The sequence below is a fragment of the Colletes latitarsis genome, unplaced genomic scaffold (assembly GCF_051014445.1).
Source record: "Colletes latitarsis isolate SP2378_abdomen unplaced genomic scaffold, iyColLati1 scaffold0007, whole genome shotgun sequence".
In the NCBI taxonomy this organism is placed as follows: Eukaryota; Metazoa; Arthropoda; class Insecta; order Hymenoptera; family Colletidae; genus Colletes; species Colletes latitarsis.
Window position 1 is genome coordinate 31,963,760 of NW_027488367.1, and position 14,455 is coordinate 31,978,214.

Below are 14,455 nucleotides of genomic sequence, written 5' to 3' on the forward strand. Positions count from 1 at the left end.
ACCCCGGGTTCGTTAAGCCCGTACTGCAGCTGAAAGGCTGGCAGCCCCTGAGGGGCCCTCAAGTAGAACTTGATCAAAACGCTCCCAGTTCGCATGCAACGTGCGGAATCGAGGCTGTGGGCTTCGATTCTCATTCACGTCCGTGAACTACAAGACAAAATCAATAAATCGATGATCACTGGAGGTCCAATCTTCGTGGACCGTCCAGTTTTGTACAATTTTCGCCATGTCTGGGGTCGATAATGTGACATCGATCCATGAATCACCGGCAGGGCTGCAGTATGTAGGGATACTACCAGCCTCGTTCAAAATCGTCAAGTCGTGTAATGCGATAAACTCTTCGAGTTTTTCGCCTCGCGTGTCTGGTCGAACGCTTTCTCCCCCCCCCCCCCCCAAAGGTGGGATTTGGCATTGTCGTCCGCGGCTATCACGACTCGACGGTGTTGGAGAGCATCGAGTGTCTTCTCCAAACGTGCCAGACTTGGTTCAATGTCTTCCGAGCATTGAAAGTACTGGCTAACGAGGTAGAAACTACCGAAGGGTCCGCTAATGCAAACGCAGGAGGTGTGAGTATCACACAGCTGTGTGTTTTTTACCACCGAGATATCCGGGTATCTGACCACTATTGCAGTCATAGCCCGATCATTCTCGGCGATCACCTTCGCCGTGAGCCCAAAGCCTGGAATCTGTCCCTGAAATTGGTAAGGTTCCTGCATGAGCAACACGTCGATCTCCTTTGTGTGCATTAGCTCGCTCACCTCACCATGAACAATTAACGCACGCCGCATATTATGCTTTTTTTTTTTTTTTTTTTTTGTCGTGGGGAAAATCTTCGAAAGACTCCCCCCCACCTCCTTGGGGAGAGGTGGGAGGGGTGTGTGGGATTCCCCGCGCCCGTACAACGACAGGCGCGGGACCTACCCACTAAAAACCCCACGGTGACCCTTCGGCACGCTTTGGGAGGATACCGGGAATCGCTCGAAGCATTCTTCCGGTATCCTCCCCGTGCCCGCGCTTTCGCGCCCATCCCCCGGGGGGACAATCGGTCCCCCCAGTAGACACACTGCCTCATAGCGGCGGGACGGGGCCACTCCATCCCGCCGCTATCCGTCCCGGGGCCGCGTTTAGTGGCGGCTGCGAGCCCCAACTCGCAACCGCCCGCGACCCCGTTTCCACCCCTCGGCGGCCGGGCGTTCATGGCCGCACCAGACCGCCGAGGGTGCCTGCCCTTGCGTCGGACCGGTAGGGGGAGGCACTCCTACCCCCAACCGGTCCGACCCGGCGCCGCCTGGCGGGAGGAGGGTCCCCTCAGGACCCCCCTCCCAGCCTAGGTCATCCGCCACGCCGAGGCGGCCGCCCGCGACGCCTCGCGACCGGGCGACGACCTCGGGCCACCGCACGAGCGCGAGCTTCAGTGCGCCGCTGAAGCTCGCGCTCCCTCCCCGCGGCCTCCTTCTGCAACATTACGTTCTCACAGAAGGAGGCCACGGCCCTCCACTTCTCCTCGCTGCCGAGCATGGCGCGCACCACGCCCGGCAGCGAGACATCCCGCCCGACGACGCCGACCAGGACACGGCGCTCCCCCTCCCACGCGGGGCATACCTCCAGGGTATGATCCGCCGTGTCCTGCTCAGCGTCGCAGTGGCAGCAACGCGCCGTCGGCTCCTTCCCTATCCGGCACAGGTATCTTCCGAAGCTGCCATGCCCGGAAAACACCTGTGCCATCCGGTAGGTGAGGCTGCCATGGCCTCTGTCCAGCCACTCCTTCAGGAGTGGCCGAACCGCCCCGACAGTCCGGTGCCCCGCGGTTGGCAGAGCCAGCCGCTCCTGCCACGCGAGCAACACGGACTGCCGGGCCTGGCGCTTCAAATCGCCCCAAGCAGGTTCCTGCCCGCCCGGGACCGCCCCCACCCCCGCGCGACGGTCGACGCGGTGCCGGTACATCACCGCGTGCGACCGCGCGAGCAGGTCCATGGGCGGCATCCCCGCTAGAACCGTCGCCGCCTCATGTGACATGGTCCGATACCCGCGGACGACCCTGAGCGCCATGCGCCTCTGCACCCGACGCAGCATAGTCATGCTGCGCCGGGAGGCAGCCAGGTCGTCCGCCCAGACGGGGGCCCCGTATAGGGCCACCGACTGGACCATTGCCACATAGAGGCGACGAACTCGGCCCGCCGGGCCCCCCAGGTTGGGCAGGATCCGGCCCAGAGCCGCAACCATCCTTTCCAACCGGGGGACCAGGCAGCGGAAATGCTCCTCGAAACGCCAGTGGCTATCGAGGATCAGCCCCAGATACCTGATCTGGGGCTTCACCTCGATGTCAGCCCCACCCACCCGGATCAGAGGGGGTGGCGGATCCTGCCGACGTGAATGAAACGCAATCACCTCGGTCTTATGGACCGCCACCGTCATCCCCATCCCCCTGATCCGGTCGACGACGCGTTGCGACCCCTCCTCCGCGCGACGCATGGCCCTCCCCCAGTGCGCCCCGACGGCCAGCACCAGTGTGTCATCCGCATAACACACCGTGCTGACGCCGTCGGGGAGGCCGGCCCGCAACACCGAGTCGTACGCGATGTTCCACAGGAGTGGCCCGAGGACCGACCCCTGCGGAACACCGCAGTACACCTCCCTCCGCATATCACCATCCCGGCCCGGATACTCGATCCACCTGCCGCGGAGATAATCCCCGACGACCGCCCTGAGACAAGGGGGGACTCGATGATATTCGAGTCCCCTCCTTATCTCTTCCCAGGGGAGGGTGTTAAAGGCATTGGCAATATCCAAGGATATTGCCAATGCCACCCCTCCCCGGGAGACGGCCGCCTCCGAGAGGGCCCTCACACGACCTATCGCGTCGATAGTCGATCGGCCCCCCCGGAAACCGAACTGGCAGTCGGCCAGACCGGGATCACCCCGCGACAGGTGCTCGACGAGGCGGGCAGCAATCACACGCTCGAAGAGCTTGCCCACCTCGTCGAGGAGACAAATGGGCCGGTATGCGGAGGGAGACTCCGCGGGCCGACCCTCCTTCCGGAGGAGGACCATCCTCGCCACCTTCCAACTGGGGGGGAATCGCCCGTCCCTCAGGCAGCGGTCGAACAACCGCCTGAGGTCGGCCCCAAGGACGCCCTGGGTCAAGACCCAAACCCGGCCGGGCACACCATCCGGACCCGGGGCCGTGTTACGAACCCCGAGCCGTCTGATGGCCGCTGCCAGCTCCTCCTGCGTGACCCCCAGCTCGGCCGTCCACTCCACTGGGACAGCCGCCGCCGCCGGAGGACGCGGTCCCCTCTCCCCAATTGGGAAGAGTGTATTGACCACGTCCTCCAGCAGCCGGGGGTCAAGACCCTCGGTGACGGGGGGCGCCCACGGGCGGAGCTTATTCAGCACCACCTTATATGGGCGCCCCCATGGATCGTCATCAAGGGTCTGGAGGAGCTCCTTCCATGCCTGGGTCTTGGCCCGTTTGATGGCGACCTGCAGAGCAACCCGCGCCACGCGGTATGCTCCATACAGGTCATCAGCTGCCCTCGCTCGCGCCACGCCGTCGCCTGTACGTTGACGACGGCGCGCGCGGGTGTACTGGCGTCGGGCGCGGACAGTCGCGACTCGCAACTCCGCGATCGCGTCCGACCACCAGTACACCGCCCGGCGAGGAGAAGCCCGCCCGACCCGAGGCATCGCCGCGTCGCAAATACCCGCGACCAATGCTCCGAGCCGGGCGACCTCCTCCTCTATGCTCGGCAACTCGGCCGCTCCCTGCGGCCAAGTTGCAGCGAGGGCTGCTGCCATCAGGGCGTCCTTGTCCAGGCGCCGAAGCGCCCAGCGGCGTGGTGGGGTGCCACGCAGGCGGCCGTGTCGGGATGCACCCGCGGCGGCAGAGACCTCCATCCGGATGTACCGGTGATCGGAGAGTGTCTCTGCCCCCGCGACCACGTGCCAACCCGACACCATGCGCACGGCGTTGGGGGTCGCGAATCCAACATCCACGATGGACCCCCCATATCGCCGCTCGCATGTGTGCTCCGACCCCCGGTTCAATACCCGGAGGTCGAGCCCCGCCGCCCAATCGCCCAGGATCCCGCCGCGAACGGAGGTCCTGGGGGATCCCCAAGCCACCGACTTGGCATTAAAATCCCCCAGGACCAGCACCGGCCGGGCCGCGTAGCGCTGCACGCATGCCGCGACCTCGGCCAAGTACAGCTCGAACGCAGCGTGACCGCTACGGGGCGAAATGTAGCACCCCACCACAGCGACTCCCCCCCAGTCCACGGCGACGAATCCCCGACCGCGCTCCAACAAGGAGAACGGTGGGGACCCGTCGCCCCCTCCCCATACCGTCGCCACCAAGCCGTCCGCGTCCCCCACCCAATGAGGGTGATCAGGGACGCGGTACGGCTCGGCGGCGACCGCCAGGCCAACCCCCCACTCCGCGAGGACTTGGGACATCAAGTCCTGTGCCGCGCGGCAGTGGTTGAGGTTGGCCTGGAGGAGGAGGCCGGGCGGCATTAATTAATGGCCGCGCCAGCCTCCTCCCGGCCGTCCGTCCCCGTAGCACCGTCCACCTCCATGGAGGACGATGCCACCGCCCTCGGCACCGGAGCCGGTGCAGCCCGCACTTCTTGCTCCCCACCCTGTGATCGGCTGGCCTCCCCATGTCCGCACACAGCGGGCAGTGGGGGGCCGCCGAGCACTGGCTCGCACGGTGCTCTTTGGCACCGCAGCGGTAACACTGACCGCTGCGGTCCACCGGCGAGGTGCACCACTGCCTCACGTGCCCCAATTCGAGGCAGCGGTGACACTGGAGCGGGCGCGGCGCGAGGATTTCCACTCGCGCCGAAACCCACCCCACCAACACCCTCCCGGATTCCGCCACCTTACGGGCGGCGGAGAGGGGGCACCGGGCCCACACCGACCCGAGGCCGGAGGGCGACCTGCGGATCTCTCCGATCCGCAGGTCCTCCACAGGACAGTCCCCCGCCCTCGCAAGGGCACGGGACACATCCTGTGCGCTGACCGAGTCGTCCAGCCCACAAACGCGCATCTCCGTGCGCTTCGTGGGCCGGGCGACCCGGACACCTCGCTCGCCCAGCTGCTCCCGGAGCCTCTGGGCGAGACGATCCGCCTTCGCGCCGCCTTCTGCACCGGGGATCTCCAGCAAGAGACCCCCGGTCACGGCCCTCTTCGCCCTCACGGAGGCGATGCCCAGCTCTTCCAGGGAGATATTCTCCCTGGCGAGCCGCATCGCCTCCGCGAGAGTCAGGTCGCCCCCCTGCGCAACGGTCAGCGTCACCGCTGCCGTTTTTGGGGGACGACCTGGTCGTGCCTTCCCGACCTTCGCGGCCTTTACCTTAGCCGCCGGCGGCGGAGGCGGAGGCTGCGGTTGCGAGGCCTTCCTCGCCGCCCGCTTCACCTTCCGCCCCACCACCTCACTCCACGCCACCCCCCCTTGGGAGGGTGCTGAGGAGGACGCGACCACCGCGACCACGGGTACACCACCCCCCTTGGGGGTCGCGACCCGGGGCCCTGGTGCCGCAACGCTGGGCGGAGCCTTCACTCCGCCCTTCTTTGCCTTCCCTGACTGTACCGGAACAGGTCGGGGAGGCACCGCCTTCCTGCTGACCGCTCTTCCGGCGAGGAGCTCCTCCCGGAAGGCGGCCAGCTTGCCATCAATCATGTCCCCAATCCTCCTCAGAAGATCGTCTTCTGAGGAGGACGGGGACTTCTTCACGGGCGGAGTGCGGGTGGAGGGGCCCGCGGTGCCCCGCACCACTGCCGCCGCACTCCGCTTATTTACCTCCGCCGAGGGACGCGGCGGTGGAGGAGGAGGGAGGATGGGAGGGAGGGCCGCGCTGTTCCACAGCGCCTCTGCCCTCCTCCTCCCCTGTCGCTCCTCCTCCAACAGGAGCTGCAGACGGGCGTTCCGCCCTCTGAGCTCCCGCGCCGCCTCCCTCATTTCCTCCGCCGCGGCCTTCAGGGCCTCCGCGCCACCGCTTTTCTGCCCCTTAAAGGCGCAGGCAGCGGCGACTTTCTCCACCCGCCTCAGGGACGAGGAGATCCTCTCCGATATCTCCTCAGTCACCTCGTCCCTGAGGCAACTCAGCCTCACCGACGGGCTCATCGCCCCGCCCACCTCGACGACGGCCTGCCCCGCCCTCTTCCTCTTAGAGCCTATGAGGCTCCTGGTGGAGGAGAAGGACGAGACTGACGCAGTCTCGTCGTCCTCCTCCACCTTCCACGAAGCCGGGCCAGGCGCTGGAGGCGGCGCGAGCGCCGTCACTCCAGTCCCAACACCGCCTTCGTCCTCCCCCTCTGACTTACCCCGTCCCATCCCCGTTTTAATATTGAACTCCATAATATTCCCACGAGCAGGTCGGAAGAAAAGGTCCGCCCGGGCAGAGCCGCCTTACCCGGGTAAGCCTATATACTCCGGGGGTTCGGCAGGTTCCCCGGAGGTGGTCGCTTGGGATTGGGCCTTCTCCCCCAACCATGCATCCCATCGCCGCGCACCATAGCTTAGGATTGGAGGGCGATTTTATAGAGTCGCCATACTCGTGGCCCAGGCGGTTAAGCCAAGACCCCCGTTCCTCCTGCCGTCACGTACCATTCACAAAACCAATAGGGAATTGTGAATGGGTCGTTGTGACGACCAACAGGAGGCTTACGGTGTGTGTGTGACTCGGGTACCCCGGGTTCGTTAAGCCCGTACTGCAGCTGAAAGGCTGGCAGCCCCTGAGGGACGCATATTATGCTGCGCGATGCGCAATTGCCTTAGAGGATTCTCCGGGTGGTGTCTATCCATAATTGGTACGAGATACTGCAAGGTCGAGAGCTGCCTTATAGGCAGGGCAGTTTTTGTCTCGTGACTTATGGTTGTGCTGTTTACCTCTTGCTTTACAGTTCGAGCAAGTTGGGGACTTACTCTTCGCTGTACAAGAGGCAATGGAATGCCCTTCTTCGCAGCAGTGACCGCAAACCTCGTTCTGCGCTTTGCAATGTTTGGCCATATGGCCAAACATTTGACACTTAAAGCATCGTGTAACAGAAACGTAGTCCTGCACTCTGCATGCGGACCACCCCAGGTACACTCTGCCCGAGCTCTTCAGCCGCTGGCGAACCTGCGGACTGACTTCCAGGACCCAGTTGGCAGTGTCCGTTTCCTTCGGGCCGGTTGCAAACCGGACCTTCAGGCTGGACGACACATCCCCCTGGGCCATATCACTGAGGTTTTGCTTCCAACTGCTGGAAGAAACCTCCTCTTTCCTCATCGACTTGGGAACGTCGTACACAATAAGTGTAGGGTTCCTCAAAGTCCGTAGAGTAGCTGAAAGTCCTACTTCTTTCAGCTTCGCGCAGTTGACGAAGACCTTTAGATCCTCCTTGCGTTCAGTCTCGACGGCTATGCCACCGGAGTGGATGCGTCGGACAGACCTCACGCGGATCGTAGCTTTCGCCGGCTTAACCAGGGACAGAACAGTTTGTTTGGTAACGTCACTGTTCTGTCCTTTCCCTTTCGGCGGGAAAATACGCACCACGTGTCGTGGTGGTTTAACCGCCTCCGGGGAAACTCGATTGGCATCAACATTTACCGCTTGCGCGTAGGTTGTTGCTGCACGAACTGGTACAGGTTTCGCAGTCGGACGGGATCCCGTCGTCTGCGAAACCGTAGGGGCAACCCTCTCTGCGATCCTCTGGGAGGCTCTCACCTCTTGCCGGATCGCCGCGAGCTGTCCTTTTAGGAAAGAGTTCTGAATAACAACCTCCTGGACTAGCGCGTAGAGAGCTGCCGCGTTGCCTACGATCAAGGCTCCGGTCTCCTTACTGAGCCTGGATTCTTTTCCAAGACAGTTGGTCCGGATACCCTTGACCAGTTTCGAGGCCTCCCTACTGATTTGGTCGAGAGGCCTGTTCGAAGGGCTAGGTGTCGCTTCCGCCGACACCTTTCCTGGCAATTCCTCGCCGCTTTCCCGGGCTTTTTCTGCCCTTTGCGGCCTCTCCTTCTTAACGACAGTTACCCAACCGTCGCTATCTACTTCTTGGCCCAATCCTCCTTCCGTGGACGTGGCGTTGCCTTGGGAAGTCGCCTTCGGTTTTTTGACCTCCGTCTTCTTCGGTGGATTTGTGCGGGGTGGTGTCCCCGGTCCGTCTTTCTTGATCGCGGGCACAGGGGATGTTTTCCCTGTTGGCTTAGGTGGTGAAGCCTTGCCCTTAGTCGTTGGGGGCCTGGTGCAGGGGGGCGTTTTTGCGCCCTTACCCACTTCAACCGCCTTAACTTTTTTCTGAGGTGGTGAGACCACCCCAGCTCTCTTACTCACCGCCGTTGTTCTGCCGGGAGCAGCGACAGCGGTCTCCTTAACTCCCTTTTCCCCCTTGCGGGGTACCGAGGCGTCTATGGGGGTTAATTTTATTTTTGGATCCATACTTGTGTATATTCCTTTTCGTCCCGGCGTGTGTCCCGGCCTCCATGGACCCTCAAATGGAACCCGGCTCTGCCTGGGTTAGGACTTGCACCCGGGATATAGTCCGCGAACAAAGGCCGACCGGGCTTTCCCCGGACTCCTAGGTTCATTTCCTCGCCCAATAGAACCCACGAATGGTGTTCCGAGCCGATTGACTAGGCACGGGGCTGCTTTTCTCGCCTAGCCGCCTGTCTAGACGAAGCAGAGGCCAAAGGTACGTGTTGGGCAGCTACACTCCCGCAGGAGAGAGGGCCATCAGATCCTAGGATCCTCCTTTCCGCCGACACAGGTCGCCACGCGCGGCAATCACGTGGGGAACAAACCTCAAGCAGATGTTCCCTCTGCTTCGCTACGCCCGGATTCTGCTCCCTGTTTTTGCATGGAACCCGCTGCGTAACTAGGACATGACCTCGGGCATCATGTCCCTGTAGCATTAGCTCCAAAACGCGGGACTCGTCCTTAGCACGACTAGTCGAACTCACTTTGCCATCATCAACTATGCTCTTGACGTTTCAGTGTCCTTTTGCCATCGCCAACGACGTGAGCTGCTGTCAGCAGCGCGACGACGGTCTTACATGTATAAATACATGTTGTCTTTCGTCGTTGGCGTACCTTTCAGTCAGTGTTTCGTCATGCACTGCATATCCTTCCTATATGCAGCGTCCGTATGGCAAGGGCTCCGAGTCTGACAGAGCCGTACACCACCGGCTTACAGCTCGGAGTTGAGCTGGTCTAGGCGGAGTCTTCTAATGGCCAGGGAAGCGATCCACGTTTCGAGGCCCGTCTCCATACCTGGGATACTAGCATGGTTTCCCAGCCGACACCTTCAGGCAGTAAGGAGCAGCTCAGCTACTTATACGGTGGCCTCCTTCCGCCAATCGTCTGGCGTTACGACGTCTGCCACCAGATGTTTTGGTGTGCTGGATTCTGCCAAGTCCAGCGGCGTATTGCTTTCCCAGCGGCGTATTATTTTTGGGGACGCATACTGTTAAAAAGCTGATGCTTTTAACGACGAAGTCCGGATAGAGGGATCGGATTTTTATTGTGGGAAGTGAGTTGGGAATGTAAGACTTTCTTTTTCAAAAAAACTGTTTATTATAAAAATAAATAAAATAAACAATAAGAAATGAAGAAATTCTTAGATAGTTTTCCAATTCTGGTCGGAACCGACACGTTGAGGTAGGCCAAGGTTCTGTGAACAGAAAAACACGGCAATGTGTTAGACACGTAAACACGTTACACGTATATTCGCCGCGTGTGTGTCCTCACGCTCCTGGCTTCGATATTCGAATGTTTAGGAGCGGAGAATTTCGCTCGCTCGTAATATACGAGCTCGCAAGTGGACTGTATTTAATATCTGGCGTGAAAAGAATTAAATTTCCTTTCGACGCCGAACTGAGTCGATTGTCTAGTGGGCGGGGATGCAAGTGGAGGTTGTAAGGCTCCAAATGCACTGATCCCGTGAGTATGCCCACGGAGTCTGTGCGTCGAGTCGCACTGCAGTACAACGGCACGACCGTCGATCTGCGGCTTCTCTTTAACGTTCCAACAGATGACTTGTTGGTCGAGAATTGTACTGCGAAGCCCGACAGCACGTGGTTCACTGCACGAATGCACCACTCGATGTGATTCGTGACAGTATTTGAACTACGTGGGGGCCTGACCCGCGACTCCCTGACCTCTCCGCACAGGTGCTCCTCTAAGCGTTACACCGGCGGGGTCTGTAGAGGGAAGGAATCGAAGACCGAATGTCAAGCGTCCGAAGTGGACGCTGACCTGACTCCAGTGAGCCCACCTGGAGGTTCACCACGTAGGTGCCTCCCTTCGGTGTCTCCTAAGCCGAACGAGAATCACAGAGATGTTTGAACGGTATCCACCCACTTCTCTGTGTTTCAAACGTTTATACGCTTGAGACGACAAAATAGTACTGCACGAGGGGGGTCGAGCACCTTATTGGTGTATTCTCGAGCCCTCCAAACTAGACAGAAAATAGAAATTGAGCTTGTTTGGGACTTTCCCGAACGAAACTCCTGAATGCTTTTATTCGAATCGAGAGTCGACTCGTTTGATAAGCAAAGACTAAAATTAATGAGTGCTAGTTTGAGTTTTAATGAATTCTCAGCTGTGCGAGGTCAATCAGAGGACCCGCACCAGACTGAACATCGACTCGTTACACGCTTTATTCAGTAATTGTCTGCTAGCTTTATCTCGAGAATTTCACTCTCGAGATTCGCTCGAAATCTGTTCGGACACGATCGGGAGCCGATGTGCCTTCTTCAGAAGTCGTTGTGAGACTGTGTCGATTGACAGCCGAAAACGTCGCCGTGTTGCTCCAATTAGCCGTTCCGCGGCGCTGTCCAAATTTCGGCAGTCGATCTTTGTCTAATTCTCTACGCGTTTCCCTCGCACGGTACTGACGTCATTAACACCGTTAGCACACTCGAATCGAAGGTAATGAGCCGTTACCGATGGCAGAAAAACTAGTAATACACGCGTTTTTCTATCACTGTTTGCTGTACAAATCCTATTAGAGATAATCTCCTTCGAATTGTACGTTAACAGGATTAACGGTAATCGCGACCGAGGACAATCGCTCGGCATTATGCAAATCTTTAAACATACCGCCCCCCTTGCACGGCTCGTGCAATGAACCAGGGAGCGATAGAACCGATCGGCCAAGATCCGAGTGAGAGTAGGCGCGTAGACAGTAAGGAAAATATGTAAATTACTTACATTTTTTGGAGGGTCCGCCGGAGTTTTTTCCCTGCAGCATCTGCAGGGAAGCGAGGATGGCCTGAATGGCCGCCTTTGGTAGGGCATCATCGCTAGGCGGTGCCTCACGTCGGTTGCCAGGCCGCTTCCTCCTTCTTTCCTTTCTCGTTTCCGGTTTCTTTGTTTTCGGCTTTCCCTCCAACTTTTCCGTCGCGGAGGGCGTGCGGCGTCGATTCCGCTTGGCGGGCCGCGGCGTCTCCACCGGCGTTGTGGCCGGCGTATTCGCTGGTTCCGGTGCAGCGGTCGATGTCGACGCGACGGGCAGAGGTCCTTCCGATTTTGGGGCTACATCCTCTCGGAACAGGCAGGACTTTAAAGACCCGTCCTTTGCCCACCGGAGGACGTAGAGCCCACCTGGTACCAAACACTTGTACCGCCTTGTGGTTTGTGGGATGTGTGCCGGCACCGTAATGTTTCGGCGACCCACTGGGAATACCAGTGGTACCTCACTACACGCGCTCGTTGTGGGCGTCGGTTCACCTTGCTCGAGCTTCGGCTGGGGGGCCTCGGCCAGCGCTCCCAGCTGAAGGATACGCTCAAACGCGATGTCGAAACCGGGTGAAGACATACCGGTTTCCGGGGTAGCTGGTGCACTCTCTGGCTCCATGGTTTGTTAGTGACTGATCTATGCCGGCAAGGTGTCGTTCGAATATCGATTTAGGGGCGTTAGCTTAAGCTAATTGTTCCCGTCCTTAAGCGATAACGAGATTGGTGGATTTTTCCCCCTACTCTTCGTTTTCGCACAGGAGTCAAGTGGCCGGTGAGAATCAACCGTTCTCACCTTCCAAAATCCTTGCCTTTTCGAACTCGAACGGTTTTGTTTAGATCTCCTGCTCGGCTTCGGGAACCGTCGCCGAAGGTGACTCAAACAAAGACTCAACCACAGGCAGCGTACACAATCGCGTAATTGGTCGCGTATATGTGGATTTGGCTGTGCGTACTTTAACTACACGTACATGCCCATCCTTTCCCGGAAATACTTCCTCTATTCTTCCCATTTCCCACTGATTCGGGGGGAGGAGAGGATTCTGCACTAAAACAAGATCATTCTTTTTTAGGCGTGTATTTTCCGTCTGCCATTTGTAGCGGTTCTGGAGGTGCATGAGATAATCTCTTGTCCAGTGTCTCCAGAACTGCTCGTGGAATTTTTGCATAGTTCTCCATCTTGTCAGATGCGAAATATTAGCATTTTCCACGGATTCCATCGGGGGTGCCATCATGGGCCCTCCAATTAGGAAGTGTGCCGGTGTGAGCGGCGCATAATCATCAGGGCTATCACTCAGAGCGGCAATCGGTCGCGAGTTTAAACTGGCTTCGATTTTACAGAGTAACGTCTGTAATTCCTCGCTCGTGGGAGTGAATTCTCCTATGATGCGCTTTAAATGATGCTTCACAGATTTGACTCCGGCTTCCTGCATCCCACCGAAATGGGGGGCACTGGGTGGGTTAAACTGCCACCGAATGCCCTTTTTGCCGCATTGGTTTTGCATTTCCGGCGTTTTACACACCTTATTGAAATGTTTTCTCAATTCACGATCTGCACCGACGAAGTTTGTCCCATTGTCACTGCGTATGCAAGACGGGATTCCTCGTCGGGCCATGAACCGATCCAATGCAGCCAAAAATGCACTCGTCGTGTAATCATGGACGAGTTCAATATGTATGGCCCTTGTAGCGGAGCAGACGAAAACTGCGATATACGCTTTATGAGCTGTTTTTCCTCGGCCCGCGGAGTCGCGGACTTTATACGGTCCCGTATAATCGACTCCGCAGTTTAAAAAAGCCCTTGCTGCACGGCTGCGTTCTGGGGTCAAATCCTGCATGATTTGCGTGGAGGTTTGTGCCCTCCATCTTACGCATTTCATACATTGATGGATGACCTTGCGAGCCGTGGTTCGGCAACCGAGGATCCAAAATTGTTGCTTTACCATGGATATCGTCAGCTGCAAGCCCCCATGCAACGTATTTACGTGGCACTGCCGAATTATCATGGTAGACACATGGTGTTTTGGCAGAATTATGGGGTGCTTCGCTTCCCATGCCAGTGTCGCGTTCTCCAGTCGTCCACCGACCCTCAAAACGTCATTCGTGTCGAGGAAAGGGTTCAGACTTTTTAACGGAGATTTTGCGGGAATTTCCCTGTGCTTTTTTAAACACTGGTACTCGCCCACAAAATGCGTTCGCTGGATGTAGCGGACGATTCTTTCCTTGGCCAGCTTCAATTCTGATGCTTCGACAACGTTGGCACCGAACGACCTTTGCTCACCTTGCATCGGTCTACGTAATCGGAGACAATATGCAGTCACGCGAAGTAGCTTACTCCAGGTTGAGAATCGGAATACAAATTCCCATTCCTTGTCTGGAGTTGCAACGTGGGCGTGCGGAATGCGCTTGCCCTCGGTCGTATCGATGGAATCAGGCGTTTTCGGCCAATTTTCCTCTCGTTGTCTTAACCATGCTGGACCAGAAATCCACAGCTTCGATTGAATGAGCTCCTCCGCTTCGACACCGCGCGAATTCAAATCCGCGGGATTGAAGCGGGTGGGAACATGTCTCCATTCAGCTTTCGGAAGCAAGATCTGGATTTTCGCGACTCGGTTGGCTATCACAACCTTCCAAGTCGAAGCATGTTTTTTCAACCAAGCTAGTGCAATGGTGGAATCTGACCAATAGATTATACGGTCAATTTTTATGGACAATGACCGTTCCACGTGCACTGCGAGCTCGGTAAGCAGTACGGCTCCGTTCAATTCGAGAATCGGAATTGACTGCGTTTTAATCGGAGCCACCCTCGTTTTTGCCATGATCAAGGTTGTGAAAATTTCCTCGGTCATGGTCGTCACGCGTAAATACATGACGGCCGAGTACGCTCCGAGTGAAGCATCGCAGAATCCGTGTAATTCCACCGAAGCTGCATCTGCTCCGTAACGGATCCATCTGGGAAATTTTACTTTTTCCAAACTGCTCCAATCCTCGCAAAACGTGTTCCACGTTTTTAGCGTATTCGCGGAGACATGATCATCCCACTGGATTTTCTCCAGCCATTGGGACTGCATCAAAATCTTCGCGCGAATTACGACTGGTGATAACCAGCCGAGCGGATCGTATAGTTTGGCTATTTCAGAAAACAAAGTTCGCTTTGTAATCGGGCCTGCAGCCGGTTGGAACCGTTGCAGGTTAAAATAGAAATAATCTCCCGATGGTATCCATCGCAATCC